We start from the raw sequence: 14,639 nt of genomic DNA on the forward strand, positions 1-14,639 counted from the left end.
GGCTCTGCTATTAGACTGACCACCTTCTAGACTGTTGTATCAGTCTTACACATTTACAAAAATATCATAATCAAACATTATGCAACCCTTTTTCTGTTTTTCTTTACTCTTTTCCCAAGTCACTTCTTCTAGATAGAAGTGTCCTCGTCCTCTTTACTTTCTATATCGATGTGTAACATACCTCTAGTATTTACAAGATGCTAATCCTCAGTGTATGACTCCATGAATTTTTACACAAATCTCTACCCATGTAACCACTACCCAGATCAAGATATAGAACAGTTCCTGGATTCCAGAAAGTTCCCTAGTGTCCCTACCCAAGCAACAGCCCCGCCCACTTGGCTGCTTTCACCAATTAGTTTTACTTATTCTTGAACTTCGTATAAATGGAATCCTGCAGTACATGCTATTTTGTATCTAGCTTCTTGCAAAGACCTCCCTCGTTCTTTTTAAATGGCTACATAGTATCTCAAAGTACTGCTGTTCTAGCCTATATTTTGCTAGTTCCTACAGTTTAGACACAAATAATGCAGGCTTGTGCTCGAGTTTCTACAGTATGGAGCCCTAGAAGTGGGATCTCTGGATACATTTTAAGTGTTGCCAATTGTTTCAGCTGCCTTTTTAGCCAGTCCCTGTGGCAGTAAGAATGTACAAGTGAAGAAAACTTAGGGTGGCTGGAAAAACTGATTCTAGACAGGGCAGAGATGGTGCTTGGAATTCACATCCAGTTGGTCTCTCAGAGACTTCAGAGTGGAGCCTGATTAGGTAGTGTACTGGGCCTGCAATCATCCCTTCCACCCGCTCTGGACCACCTTGCCCTTCAGCATATGTCACTGCCGCTGCCTCAGTTTCCAGGAGCTATCTGCGTCCCCGGGACCCCAGTCCTGGGGGAGTGCGTCTGCCTCCTAGTGCATTATGTGGGCCCAGCACCGTGTTCTGAGTGTGTGTGTGCCAGGGTTGAGCCCTGCACCTGCAGCACCGTAATTGATGGGGGGAGGTTCTCAGCATCTTTGGGGTTTTTCTTTTTTCTTTTAAAGAAGGTCTCACTCTGTTGCCCAGGCTGGAGTGCAGTGGTACGGTCATAGCTCACTGCAGCCTCGACCTACAGAGCTCGTGATCTGCCTGCCTCAGTCTCCTGAATAGCTGGGACTGCAGGTGCCTGCCACTACACCTAATTTTATATACACGTGTATATATACACGTGTATATATACGTATATATACACGTGTATATATACGTATATATATATGTATATATAATTTTTTTTTTTTTTTTTTTTTTGCAGAGACGGGATCTTGCTATGTTTCCTGGGCTGGTCTCAAACTCCTGGGTTCAATCAATCCTCCTGCCTTGGCCTCCCAAAGTGCTGGGATTACAGGCAAGAGCCACTGTGCCTGGTCAGCATCCTGTTGGATGCAGGTGGCTCAGGTTAGGTTAAATCTCTCGCACTTTTGTCAGAGAGTATTCATAACCTTTGGCACTGCCAGCTCCAGGTAATTATGGTGACACTACTTCATTACTAATGAGGCAGCTCTTTGTTAGAACAGAGAAACACCTGGGTCTCATAGAGGAGGCATAACCCAACCCTCAGACAGAGGGACTGTGACCTTTGCCTCCAGCCTTTCTCCAGCATCTGAGCAGCAAAATATCCCCTGCACCTCAGCTTCCTTAGCTAATATGATTTCTCCACCCCAACGCTCTCCTCTGGATGTGTTTCATCCGTGTCCCTTGCAGATTGAGGCTCTGGCATGGATCACGATGCTTCAGCTCATGATAGATCACCTCACCTCCCGCATCCAGGGCACTATGTTCCTAGTGATACAGCTCCAGATCCCATTAGTCCAGCGGTTCTCAACCCTGGCTGCCCATTAGAATCACTTTGGGAGTTGTAAATGGTGCCTGGGCTCCATCCCCAGAAGTTCTGATGCAATTGGTTGAGTTTATTGCTAAGTATTTGATGTGCATATGCCAGTGGCTCTAGTCTGGCTTATAAATTAATGTAAAATAGGATTCAGAAGACAGCCCTGAGCTGAGACCTTTGAGACCCCATCTCTTAGATAAGATAGCTATTCTCAGTGATCACCATATTGGACTGTGGGTTTTTTGTTTTTAATTAAGGGAAGCACACAAAATACAGGAGCAAGGAAGGTTGAGGGAAGTGATAATCTTTAGTTCAGAAAGGAGGGGACCCTGTTCCCTGTGTTGTGGGGCTGGAGAAGAGAGCAGGCATCCTGAGTTCCTGCATTCAGACCAGACACATAGGCTCTGGGAGAATGATGAAGGATGGGGTGCCACTGGTGATGGCTCAATCCTTTTTAGCTCTAGGAAATGGGGGGCCCTGCCTACTCCTGAGCATCCCCTCCCCCTCCTCCTTTCACGGCCTCCCTTTTGCCTCTGTGTCTCTCCCGTCACCCCCAGAACTCCAGATGTGCGCAGCCACGTGACTGCTTCTGACTCCCTCTTCCCTCCAGCACCATGTCCTCCATGGAGGGAAGGACCATCTGTCCTGCTCCCTGTAGCCGTCAGTCTACGTGCATGTGCCAGGCTCAGGGAAATAGCCTTCGTGCTTTTCCTGCTCCCCGCCCCCCCCACCTCCCATCTCACACATGCTTCAGAATCAGGGTATCCTGGGGTCTCTACCACACTGCAGCCCTGTAGTATCCAGAGTGACTGAAGCACAGCAGCTCTCCTCTACCACCCCCACCCTCCTCCTTGCAGCTCTCTGGCCTCTAGTTCTTCCTCAGTCTCAAAACTCACCTATCTGAAGTCCACCTGCCTACCTACCTACCCTAATTTACAGGCCAGCATGCTCCCTGGGTGCTGGTCTACACTCTATTCTGTTTCCTTCCTGCTCATGTTGCAATATCCTCTCCTAAAAAGTCCCCGCAGAGTGTGGCACCATTGTTGGAGGTGGGGAAGAGGGACTGATGTGTCCGCAGAGCCTGCCAGCCACTGAACTGACATTTTGCCTTATTTGCTAAGATAATTTAGTGTAATTTGCTAATGAATGAATGCACTTCAGTGAAGTCCATGTGCTTTGCTGAGTTTCAGCAAACGTTCCGGGAACTGAAGCTGGCCAGGTTGCAGAGGGCTCAGCCTCCTTGGGTGACCATGCTGAGGGCCTTGATGACCTGTGAGGCATGGCCAGGATGCTGATTTTCTTGGTGTCTCTATCTGTGCTGCTTTTCTCAGCGTCCTCCCGTCCACTGCAGCCAGGAGGATCTGGGTCAGCCCAACAGGAGAATGTGCTGGCAGCCAGGGGTTCTGGACCTAGGACATTTTTGGAATGGGCTCTGCAGTGCTAGAAGAGAGTGCATTCTGTTCTGTCTGCAGGATGGGTGATGAGGGAGTCAGGGGGAAGTATAAGGGAGAAGGGGACAGAGATAACTGGCGAGTGGCAGAAGTTGCATGTTTCATATTCAGTCGTGTTTATAAGCATTTGCTCCAGCTCCCCCCATCCTTGGATATGCCCTCTCTCTCCTCTGCCTGTGCAGATCCTATACACCCCCTCCTATGTATCCCCCCAGATCTCTGCAACTCCGTGTTTCATAGCTACGATGAAGCACTTGCTCATTCATTGCACTCTGGGAACTCATCTCCCCAGAGCAGCTCTGGCTGGCCCCCAAGCCCAGAGCCGGGCACAGAGCAGCTCCTGTCCTCTGGTCTGCTGCAAGCAGGAGGTACCCAAACCACATTAATTCAGGTCTCTGAATGGAAGTAACTAAGGCTGAAGTTTACTTCTACACTATCCATGAAAAAAGGATTTCCCAGCAAATGAACAATGTAAATGAGGCTGCCAAATGGTGCTTCACCTATTTAAAGGAATAATCTATTTTAAAAATCTTTTAGAAGCTTTTAGTTACCCAGAAACAATTGATACGGTAATTGCAAGCCATTTTTAAAATTTACTTATTAGAGAAGACTCCCTAAGCTCTGTTCACCCACTCCCATGCTCTGCTAACCCTTAGGGAGCTGGGTACCAAATGCTCGCTGTCCTTGTAGGCCCCATCTGTAAAATGGGGTCAAGAGTAGTACCTTCCCCTCCCTAGTTGACCAAAATGGACAGAGAATGCCCAAAGGACAGAGCCTTCACAGGGCCACCTCACCTGCACTTACACAGTATGAATGGACAGATCTGGGCAGATGGCACTGGACTCAGCCAGGACAAAAGAGAGCTTTGACCTGAGACCAATAGGGAGGGGCTGGATGGTCAGACAGGATTTGTGTGGGGAGGATGGGGGTGGAAGCAGAGGCGATTTCTCATTGCTCAGCCCAAGATGGTAGCTGAAGGAGCCCCAGGCACAAGGAACAGCAGCCATGGCCCCCTGAGCACCAGCACCGCAAATCCCTGGCCTGCAAATCGATTCTGCTTTCTGTTTGATGGGCTTGTTGGCTTCAGCTTGGGGAGGAAAAACAAGCTCTTTCCCAAGGAGAGGAGCTGGGTCAGAGGTGGCTGTGGTGCCTCCATCCCTGCCGCACACCCCATCCCCATCCAGCCCTGTGAGAGATGCTGGGTCAGCAGGCAGGACACCATTCTTAGCCTCTCCCCTGGCCCTAGCCAGGCCTCTGCCTGCCTGGTGGTGTGGGGCGAGGCAGGCTAAGATGCCTGGGTTGAGGGGCTCCTGCGGGCAGTTGTCTGGCCCTGTGCACCTGCTCACCGCGGCTGCTCCTGGTCCAATGTGTGTGGCCCTGGATGGATGTGTGCATTTGGTGGGGTGAGAGAGTAGGTAAGAGTGAAAACAGGAAAGCAAAGGGCAGCATCCACAAACTTGGAAACATCAGCCTGCTGTGGAAGGGACCCTCAAGCCCCTTTTCCACAGTATTGCTGAGCTCTAGAAGGGGAGGAATTGGGAGCAGCTGGGAGCAAAGCTCAGAATAGGACCCAGGAGGCTCTGCCCCCGGCTCAGCACCATGTCCACAAGACTCTGCGATACACCTCTGTGGGGTTCAATATGAGGACAAGAGGATGGGCATCTGAGCAGCCACTTCCTGCATGTGGTGAGGCAGCCCAACACAGTGGGCTTTTCCGTTTTGCAGCCCCCACAGAGCCAGCCCCTCCAAGGGAGCACGTTTCATTGGCAGCAGTGCTGGCAGTGGCAGCTAAGCCCTTATAGGGCACCACTCCTCCCAACCTCAGCAACCTCCTCTCTCCTCCTGTGGTTTTCCTAATAAACACCTTTAAAATATTTATGAAGGCAGCTTCAATGAAGTAACACGACATTGATTTAAAATGATTTTCTTCTAATAGGTAGCTTGAGCATGGGCTCCATTTCCCAAGCTCCTAAGGGCAGGCCCATCAGGGTGAACCCGCAGGATGGGCATTCAAGGCTCTCCATGAATGAGCTGAGCAGTGGGGATCCCTTCCCTCTCTCAGGGCCTCCACTGGGGGGCCAGGTCTGGTGGCAAGTGTGGTGTGACAGTGTCATAGGGCTCAGGAACTGGACTCTGGCAGAAGTGGTCTAGGGGGATCAGGCAGGCCAATTAGGGCTCTGAAAGAACGCCTGACATGGGAAGAAGCTGAAAACTGGAAGTCTCCCTAGAACCATGGATAGCACCTCCAACCTGTGCCCCTGGGGCACTGAGAAGCCCAGAAGCTGGGAGCTAGGACTCCTCGGTCTCTGTCCCACTTTATTGATAGGAATGGAGAAAGGCTGTACTCCAGAAGGAAGTGATGAGCGCCATGGGTTTCTAGGGAGGAACCTGGACTGGGATGCTGTGGCCACTGAACAGTTGGTAGCTAAGTTTAGCTGCTCCCCAGCAGCCCTGGCTGGAAAGGACACAATGGCAATGCCTTCTGCGCACGTGTGAGGGTGGGTCGGGAGCAAGTCGGGATCTGCAGTTGGCCCTCAGATTTGTCTGTCTGACCTTTGAAACTCCAAGAAGCCACCACCTACCCTCCTTACACAAATCCCTGAGCTGCCCTCTCTTGACAGGATTGTACCTTGTCCAATCTCTTCCCGGCACAGAGGGGGAAACTGAGGTTCCTCCCCATCTCCCAGCCTCTCCCCAGGCTAGAAGGAAAATCCCATCCATATCTATCTGGCACGCAGACACAAGGCCCTGATGGAGAAATTTTGGGAGGAAGGTTCTATTCTCAATTCTCACCCCACTCATCCCCAGAAAAGTCTAACAAGAGCTGTTTTCAACACCATTGCCTAAAGCCTGGAGCTGCTCTAATTACGTGTCAGGCTTGAATTTGACAGGAAGCATTTTAATTATTAATTTGAAGTGTGCTGAGCATGGGGTGGAGGAGGGCCGGCTCTCCAAGCTCAGGCCCAGCCCTGTCTGTTGGGACCTCATTAATGATACCTCAGACCTCCCAGCCTTTCTTCTCCAGATGGAGCCTCTTCCCTGCCACGGCCCAGGATCTGCACCTCCCACTCTTCTGACCTTCTAACCTCTCATTTTGCACCATGCTTTCTTGTTTTCCTTATTTTCCTAAGCCGTTTGGCAGTCTACTGTTCCCATTACATGGGATGGAGCAGACTGAGGTGGAGGGAGGGCAGGGAGTCCAGCGGATGTCACAACATGCATTAGCCACAGGCAGGGCAGGGCCTTTTGGGGTTCTTTAGTTGTTGCCTGACAGCAGAGGTGGCCTTCTGCAGGGCTGTCTCTCACCTGTTGTGTGCCATCTTTATATCCATATCATCTAAGGAGACATGCAAAGTTTTTTCAATTTGTTGCCTGCATCTGATCCCATCTTTTTTTTTTTTTTTTTTTTTTTTTTAATGCAGAGTCTTGCTGTTACCCAGGCTGAAGTGCAGTGGTGCGATCTCAGCTCACTGCAACCTCTGCCTCCCGGGTTCAAGTTATTCTCCTGCCTCAGTCTCCTGAATAGCTGGGATTCCAGGCACCTGCCACCATGCCTGGTTAATTTTGTACTTTTAGTAGAGATGGGTTTTTACCATGTTTCCCAGGCTGGTCTGGAACTCCTGGCCTCCAGTGATCTGCCCGCCTCGGCCTCCCAAAGTGCTGGGATTACAGGTGTGAGCCACTGCACCTGGCCTGCATCTGATCCTTTTAAAGATCAGTTTCTTTGCTTCATTTACACCCAGGCATGGGTGTGCCCTTTGGGCTCAGGGGCCAGACCACTTGTTCAGTCCCAGGTGAAAGAGTCAGAGCCTGTCGTGGGCTAAGGACATCATTTTGCCCATTTTCTCTCCTGCCCTTAATTAAGAAAGATTCATCCCCTGCTCATTGGTTGTTTTCTGGGTTTAAACCCTGGCACTGTCCTGTGTGCTGGGGCCTGTCTCTTCTGTCACACGTCATTGTTTCTGCCTTCTGGATTCAGGACCACAAAGCTGCAGGCTGGGATGCAGCCCTGGGGCTGAAGATTGTGCTGTGTCACATGGGTCTAGCTGCTGCTGTGGTATGTGACACTGAGATTGCATTTCTGTCCCAGGCTTCCTTCCTTCTGTTGCTGGCCAATCCCCTTCCTCTCCAGGGCATCCCTGCTTCTGCCTGCATCCCAGGCTTGGTGCTCAGGAGCCCGTGCTCAGCCAACAGCCCCTACTTCATTTCTTGATGCAACCTTCCTTAGTGTTAGATTCCGTGCTGTAGTTGGATTGGAAAGTCATGATCCACTAGGGGAGATAAGCATTTATGTGAATTTGATCTAGGCAGAACTGTGGGGTCCAGAGGAGGGATCAAGGAATCCTGGAAGAATTGGGGCAGATTTTCCAGACACGGTGATGTGAGAGCTGAGTCTTGCAGGACATTTGGTATGTTATTCACAGTTGGGTACATTGAACAGAAGCCACTGTATTTTAAACAGAAAGGAATTTAGTACAGGGTATTGGGTGCTTACAAAGACTGAAGGAGCCTGCTTGGGGCTGGGTCTCAGGAAATGATTTTTTTTGAAATGGAGTCTTGCTCTGTGTTCCAGGCTGGAGTGCAGTGGTGTGATCTCAGCTCACTGCAACCTCCGCCTCCTGGGTTCAAGCTATTCTCCTGCCTCAGCCTCCCAAGTAGCTGGGATTACAGGTGTGTACCACCACACCTGGCTGATTTTTCTTTTGTTTGTTTCCTTTTTTTCTTTTCTTTTTGAGACAGAGTCTCACTCTGTTGCCCAGACTGGAGTGCAATGGCACGACCTTGGCTCACTGCAGCCTCTGCCACCTGGGTTCAAGCGATTCTCATGTCTAAGCCTCCCATGTAGCTGGGACTACAAGCACACGCCACCATGCCCTGCTAATTTTTGTATTTTTAGTAAAGATGGGGTTTCCACCATGTTGGCCAGGCTGGTCTTGAACTTCTGACCTGAAATGATCCACCTGCCTCAGCCTCCCAAAGTGCTGGGATTACAGACGTGAGCCATAGTGCCTGGCCAGGAAATACTTCCAGAATACAGAATATCACAGAACTGAACCACCAGGGGGCTGCTACTTTGTCATGTAGTAGGTTGAATAATGGTCCCCAAAGATGTCCATGTTCTAATTCCTGGAGCCTGTGAATATTACCTTACCTGGCAAAAAGGACTTCACAAATGTAATTAGGTTAAGAATCTTGAGATGGGAAGATGATCCTGGATTATCTAGGTGGGCCCAATATAATAACAAGGGTCCTTATAAGGAGGAAGCAAGAAAGCAGAATCAGGAAAAAACAAAGGAGATGGATGACAGACCAGGAGCTGGCTTGAAGACGGAGGAAGGGGCTGTGAGCCAAGGAAGGCAGGAGGCCTCTAGAAACTGGACAAGGCAAGGAAATGGACTGTCCTTGGAGCCTCCAGAAGGAACTCAGAGCTGCTGACACCTTGACTTTAGCCCAGTGAAACCGATTTTGGACTTCTGACCTCCACAGCTATGAGAGAATAAATGTGTGTTGTTACAAGCCTCTGAATTTGTGGTATTTAGTTATAGCAGCAAAAAGAATATGGGGAATGGGGGAAGAATCATTGGAACTATTGGGTTCAAGAACATGCTTCAACAACCTGATCCAGGGTACAAAAAGAAACCCATCGCTGCTACCCTTCCACACCCCTGAATCTGAGGCCTCAGCACTGAAATGCTGCTGCAGTTCCACAGGCTTACTGGCTGAAAGCAGCCACAGATAAGCCTCCAAATCTGCCTTCCAGGTTTTGCCAAAGGGCCTCTAATTGCTGGAACTTAATTCACACACAACTTCAGCTGCAAGGGAGCCCTGCATGTTTAGCTTCCCAGCCACTGCAGTCTAGCAAGGCCATGAGAAGATGGCAGGAAAGGGATGCTGAGTGTTCACCAAACATCTCAGACACAATGGGGAGCCATTAATGATGAAAATGAGTAATATGCATTAAAACCTGACCACGGGCTCACCAGGAAAATCTCCCACCAGCCCATGCATGAATATTGAGTATGCCTCTGTGTAAAGATGAAGCTAAGCTATTTGCCCAAAAGTCCCACAGCAAGGAAGTGACGGAGGCAGGTTTGAATCCAGCTTTCGTCTACTTTAGCGCTTGAGCTTCTAACTGCTACACAGTACTGAAGAGGGGCAGGGTCAGTGCCACGAGGGGAAATGGCCTTGAAGAACACAGACGCATGAAGTAACCAGGCACTTCAGGGAACTGCAAGCAGCTCCTATGCCTTGAACAAAAGCTGCATGGAGAGGAGAAGCAAGGTGAGTAGAGAGCAGCAGAGGCCAGGCCACGAGGGTCTCCGGTGCTCTGCCAAATGGCTGCACTGCATTCCTAAAGACCACCAGGCACCATGGAAATCTTTTTTGGGGGCTTTTCCCATAAAAGGTCTTAAGACAGGAGAGCAACAATTTGTTTCACATTTTGTATGTGAAGAAAGGTTTATACTAGATCAGAGAACTGAGTCACATAGGAAAGACAAAACCCTGACCCTGGTCACACACTAAACCCTGACCCTGTGATGGGCTCAGGGTCATAGACTGAGCCCCAACCCTGGAGACACACTTAGCTCCAACGCTGGTCATAGACCGAGCTCCAATTCTGGTCACACACTGAGCCCTTACCCCAGTCACGCACTGAGCCTTGATCCTGGTCACACACTGAACCCTGACCCTGTGATGGGCTCAGGGTCACGGACTGAGCCCCAACCATGGGAACACAGAGCTGACTGTGGTCACACACTAAGCTCCATCTCTGGTCATAGACTGAGCTCCAATTCTGGTCACAGAGCCCTGATCTGGTCACACACTGAACCCTGACCCCAGTGGTGCACTGAGTCCTGATCCTGATCACACACTGAACCCTAATCCTGGTCATATACTGAGCCCTGATCCTGGTCACAGATAGAACCCTGATTCTAGTTATAGACTCAGCCCCTTCCTTGATCTGAACTGAGTCCTATTTTTGGTCTCTCCCTGGGCCCTATCTCTGGTTGTAGACCGGCCTTACAGTTGAGCTCTTATCCCATCCAACTACTAGGAAGGCCACTTATCACTGGGGCAGTCAGGCAAAAGTGTGATTCATTCAGTGCAGCCCTTCTCTATTGCTGTGTCCACAGCCCAGGATGCACATCTTTAAAAAGCAGAGAAGTCTGTTTGTGTGACGTGAAAGATGACTGAACATGCTTACTTAGTGCTTGATGAGTCAAGGAGTAGGAGAAGGTGGAAGAGGAGAGGGAGATGAGTTCCTAGAACATTAAGCTCCCTTTTCTATAATGAAGGGGGCTCTCACTACAAGCCTAGAGCTCCCCGCCAACCAGATAGGAATGCAGAGGGCATAGCGACAACCTGGGACTAGCTGTGCTCTGGCCTGGGGCCTGCTGGGCTTCCGGGAGAGAAATCAGACCTCAGCCTCTCCCACGGCCAGAGGCCAGTAGGATCTTAGTGAGATCCTGCATGTCACACCGGGTAGCAGGCAGAGTGGGCCCTTGTGGCTGGGCCCTGAGGAAACCACCCATTTGTCTGCCGGCAGGTAGGTCCAAGGTACTCACAGTATACTTGAGTCACCCCAAAGTGGTTGTAGATGGGGTAAATCTCTTCCTTGTGCTGGAACCCCTGCATTGCCCTCCACACCCCACCCCTTCCTTTCCCCTTACAGCTCTAGAGGTCACTTGGGCCATTCCTCTCCACACCGCCAAGCAAATTTCCACTAATTAAAACTGGAATTTAACCACTCTAGCAGCCTTCTGTCCTGTCCGTACAGTCTCCAGAGCTCAACAATGGGGTCTACCCACTACCAGATGTGGTCGTCTCCAGCGTGGAGGAAACCATTTTTAATGGGCAGCTTGTTAACATCCCCAGGACATGACTGGTTCGGATAGACCCACTTCCAGCAAAGTGCAGCTGCCTGTGAGGCTCTGCTCCAGCCCCACCCTCCTGTCCTGCCTCTGCGATGACATATGGGGTAGGTACTATCCCTCTCTGGACCTTGCGAACTGACCCTGGGAGCAGCCACAAGAATGCCGCCCTGGACCCTTGTTCCTGAGCTCAGGACATTTCCTACGCCCGATATGACAGGGAGGCAAAGAGCCCTTGAGAGAGAAGGAAACAAGACGGTGGTGGTGCATATTCTGGCAGGCCCTGGGGAAGGGGCTTCACACGTTTTTTCATTGAGCCTTCACAGCAGAGCCATTGGTGGGTTTTATATCCTTAAGAAAATGAAGCTCCAAGAGGTGAAATAGCTGGTGCAAGGTCACAAAGGTAGGAGGAGATGGACCCCCAGTCTGGAACCAGGGCTTTCTGGCTCTGAAGCCAGAGTTAGGATTAGGGACCTCACTTGTAGGCCAGCCTTCTCCTGGCTGGCCCTGCCCACCATTTGGTCCAGGATACAAAGCAGCTTCTGAATCTGGCCACGGTTGGGGCAGGGGTTGGTCAGCCATCTTGAGCCTCAAGACTCTGAGATGGTGTCTGCCAGCCTTGGCCTGCCATGGATCCTGCCCTCTGCATCTGAAGTTTTGGGATTAGGTCTCTGCCAGGGACAGAAGGTGGTGAGGTGGGGATTATGGATCCTCTTAGGACAAGCCTGGGGCCAGGAAGGGACCCTTTCACTAGCCACACTGTCCCCTGCTCTGTTCCATGTGGAAATCTCTCTGGGCCCCAGTGTGTGCGGTGAGGGTACCGTGGGCAGCTAGAGCTCAAAAGCATGAGGTCTGAGGCTCTCAACCTGGTCCAGAAGCCCTGGCAGCCTCAGCTTGGTGTCAGGGCCATAAGTCCTTGTGGCCCTGTGCAGGTGTCATAATCACCATACTGCCTACCTCCAGGGCACACTGCTGTGGTGTCTCCAGGGGAGCTGTGCTGAGGGGGCCATTTACATAGGTGACAATGTGAGTGGTGTCCCTGGAGTTGTGCAGTGGCCCTGACAGGTGCCCTCAACACTCCCTAGGGAAAGAAGTTCTGATAGTGATGGGGCAGGGGCACAGGGCCAAAGGGAAGAGAGCTTGTCTGAGGGGTACATTGCAGGGCTTCTGGGACAGCCTCCCAAGGCCAGCAGTAGTGGGGAAACGAGGGAATCTGATACTGATGCATTTAGCTAAACCTTGCTTTTAGGGCACACCACTGGGCCTTCAGAATATGCAAGCCTATGGGGCAAAGATACAACAAAAATTCACTTACTGACATCTTGCTATGTCCCATTCAGTACTTGAAAAATGGCAATTACTCAGTGAATGAGTTATCCATGTGGCTGGCACTACAATGGATTGATGAAATAGCAACAAGGGCTATTTGATTTGAAGATTCCCTTATTAAAAAGCATGAAATCATCCCTCAGCCCTGCAATGATGCTCTAAATTAAAAAGCTAACAAAGCAACAAGAAACCAAAACCAAAAAAAACCACCAAAACAAAACTGGGTGAGTGCTTCGCAAAGTCCAGCAGAGGCCTGCTGCCTCAAAGCACCAGAGGGTCAAAGTGGCCTGCGCCTGCCTTCACTGCCCCACGACCCAGAATGAAACTTCCTCCCTTTCAGGAAGCCTTTGGGAGTCTTGACCCTCCAACTCTGAATCTGGAGAGGGAGTTAGGTCCCATGGACAAGGGTGGGCCAAGCAAAGGCAAGACGTGTTTATTCAATGTACATTCACTGAGAACCTTATGGAAGCATTGTTTCTGCCCTCGGGCTTGCAGTCAACTGGAGGAGACAGCTGTATGGGGGAAGATAAACCTCAGTGCAGTGATGAGGGTGGGTCAGAGGCACACTTAAGACGCAGCAAGGCAGAAAAGAAAAGACACGGTGAAACATGAGTTTGGGGTAGGCTGAATTGGCAGGAATCAGCCTCATATGCCTGCAGGTGCCAGTGCGAATAAATGAGTCCCTGGGCCAGTGTGGGGACACTGGTGAGTGCCTGTCCCACCCAGAAGGGCCCTGCTGCTCAGTTCCTGCTGACTGGTTCTGTGCGGAAATGCCAGCCCAGTGTTCTCACAGCTACTGATTTTTTCTAAGAAATCTGAAATTTTACGTAAAATACTGTTTTTAAAATACTGTAGGAAGCAAAACAGGTATGCAGGCCACCAGTCTGCAACCTGTGTATGAGAGAAATAAATATCCAAAGAACCGAAAAGTGAGCAGGGTTAGCTCGACCTGAAAAAGGGTGTTCTCTGGGCTAGAGTTCTCAGGACGTCCCCACCCACCCCGGGTAGGAGGACCATCTGCAGTTTCCCTGACACCACCGCCAGCCTCCAGCCCAAGCACAAGGAACCGCATTTTTTTAGGAAGCCAGAGGAAAGACTGGAACCCTTTGGGAGGCCCATATGTTGACTGGGAAGACTGAACTCCATGTCTGGGGCACCATCCTGAAAAACTTTCTCGTTTACACCAGGCATTGGAGTGAAAAGCCTGTCTTGAGAGGGGCTGGCAGCTCTTACGTACCAGGACACTGCAGCATGTGCCACTCATTGAAGTGGTGTCAAGACTGAGCACACCTGGGAACATGTCCTAGATCTACCCCCTTGCCAAGTGGGGCTCCATGGCTCCTGCTCCCAGCCCATACCCCGGAGACCTGCTGACGCTCCCCTTGGTGCCTTTGGGATCACAGGTTTACCCTGACCACCCTCACCCCATGCAAGTCAGAAAATGAGCTCATCACACCTGGAATTCATCTGCTCTCAATGGTTTTCCAGATTTAACCCTCCGCCCTCCCGCTAGGTCTGCAGGAGGAAATAAGCCTCCTCTTAGTACTGTCTCTACAGAAACGGTAGTGTCTGGAGGGCAAAATAGATAGTGCTGAGATTGTTCACTATGGGCAGGGGGCAGGGAGCAGGGTTCTGTCCCCTCCCCACACTCCCAGGTCACTCTTACTAGGTGAGCCTCCTCCCTCCCCCCTTCCCCACCCTCACGAGCTGGACTTGTGTCCGGAATCCGTAGGTTCTCGGTCTGACTTCAAAAATGAAGCCGCGGACCCTCGCAGTGAGTGTTACTTACAGTTCTTAAAACCGCGTGTCTGGAGTTCGCTCCTTCCCCTATTCGGATGTGTTCACAGAGTTCTTTCCGTCCGGTGGGTTCGGTGGTCTCGCTCGTTCAGGAACGAAGCTACAGACTTACTCCGGGAGTGTTACAGTTCTTAAAGTAGCGCGTCTGGAATTGCTCGTTCCTCCTGGTGGTTTCGTAGTCTCACTAACTTCAGGACTGAAACCGCAGACCCTGGTGGTAAGCGTTACAGCACACAAACGCAGCATGGACCCAAAACGTAAAAGAAACCCGCTTCCACCAGATGGGAGAGAAACCTAACAGGATACCGCTGCCGGCTCGGGCAGCCT

Source organism: Pan paniscus, chromosome 16, assembly GCF_029289425.2.
Source record: "Pan paniscus chromosome 16, NHGRI_mPanPan1-v2.0_pri, whole genome shotgun sequence".
Taxonomy (NCBI): domain Eukaryota; kingdom Metazoa; phylum Chordata; class Mammalia; order Primates; family Hominidae; genus Pan; species Pan paniscus.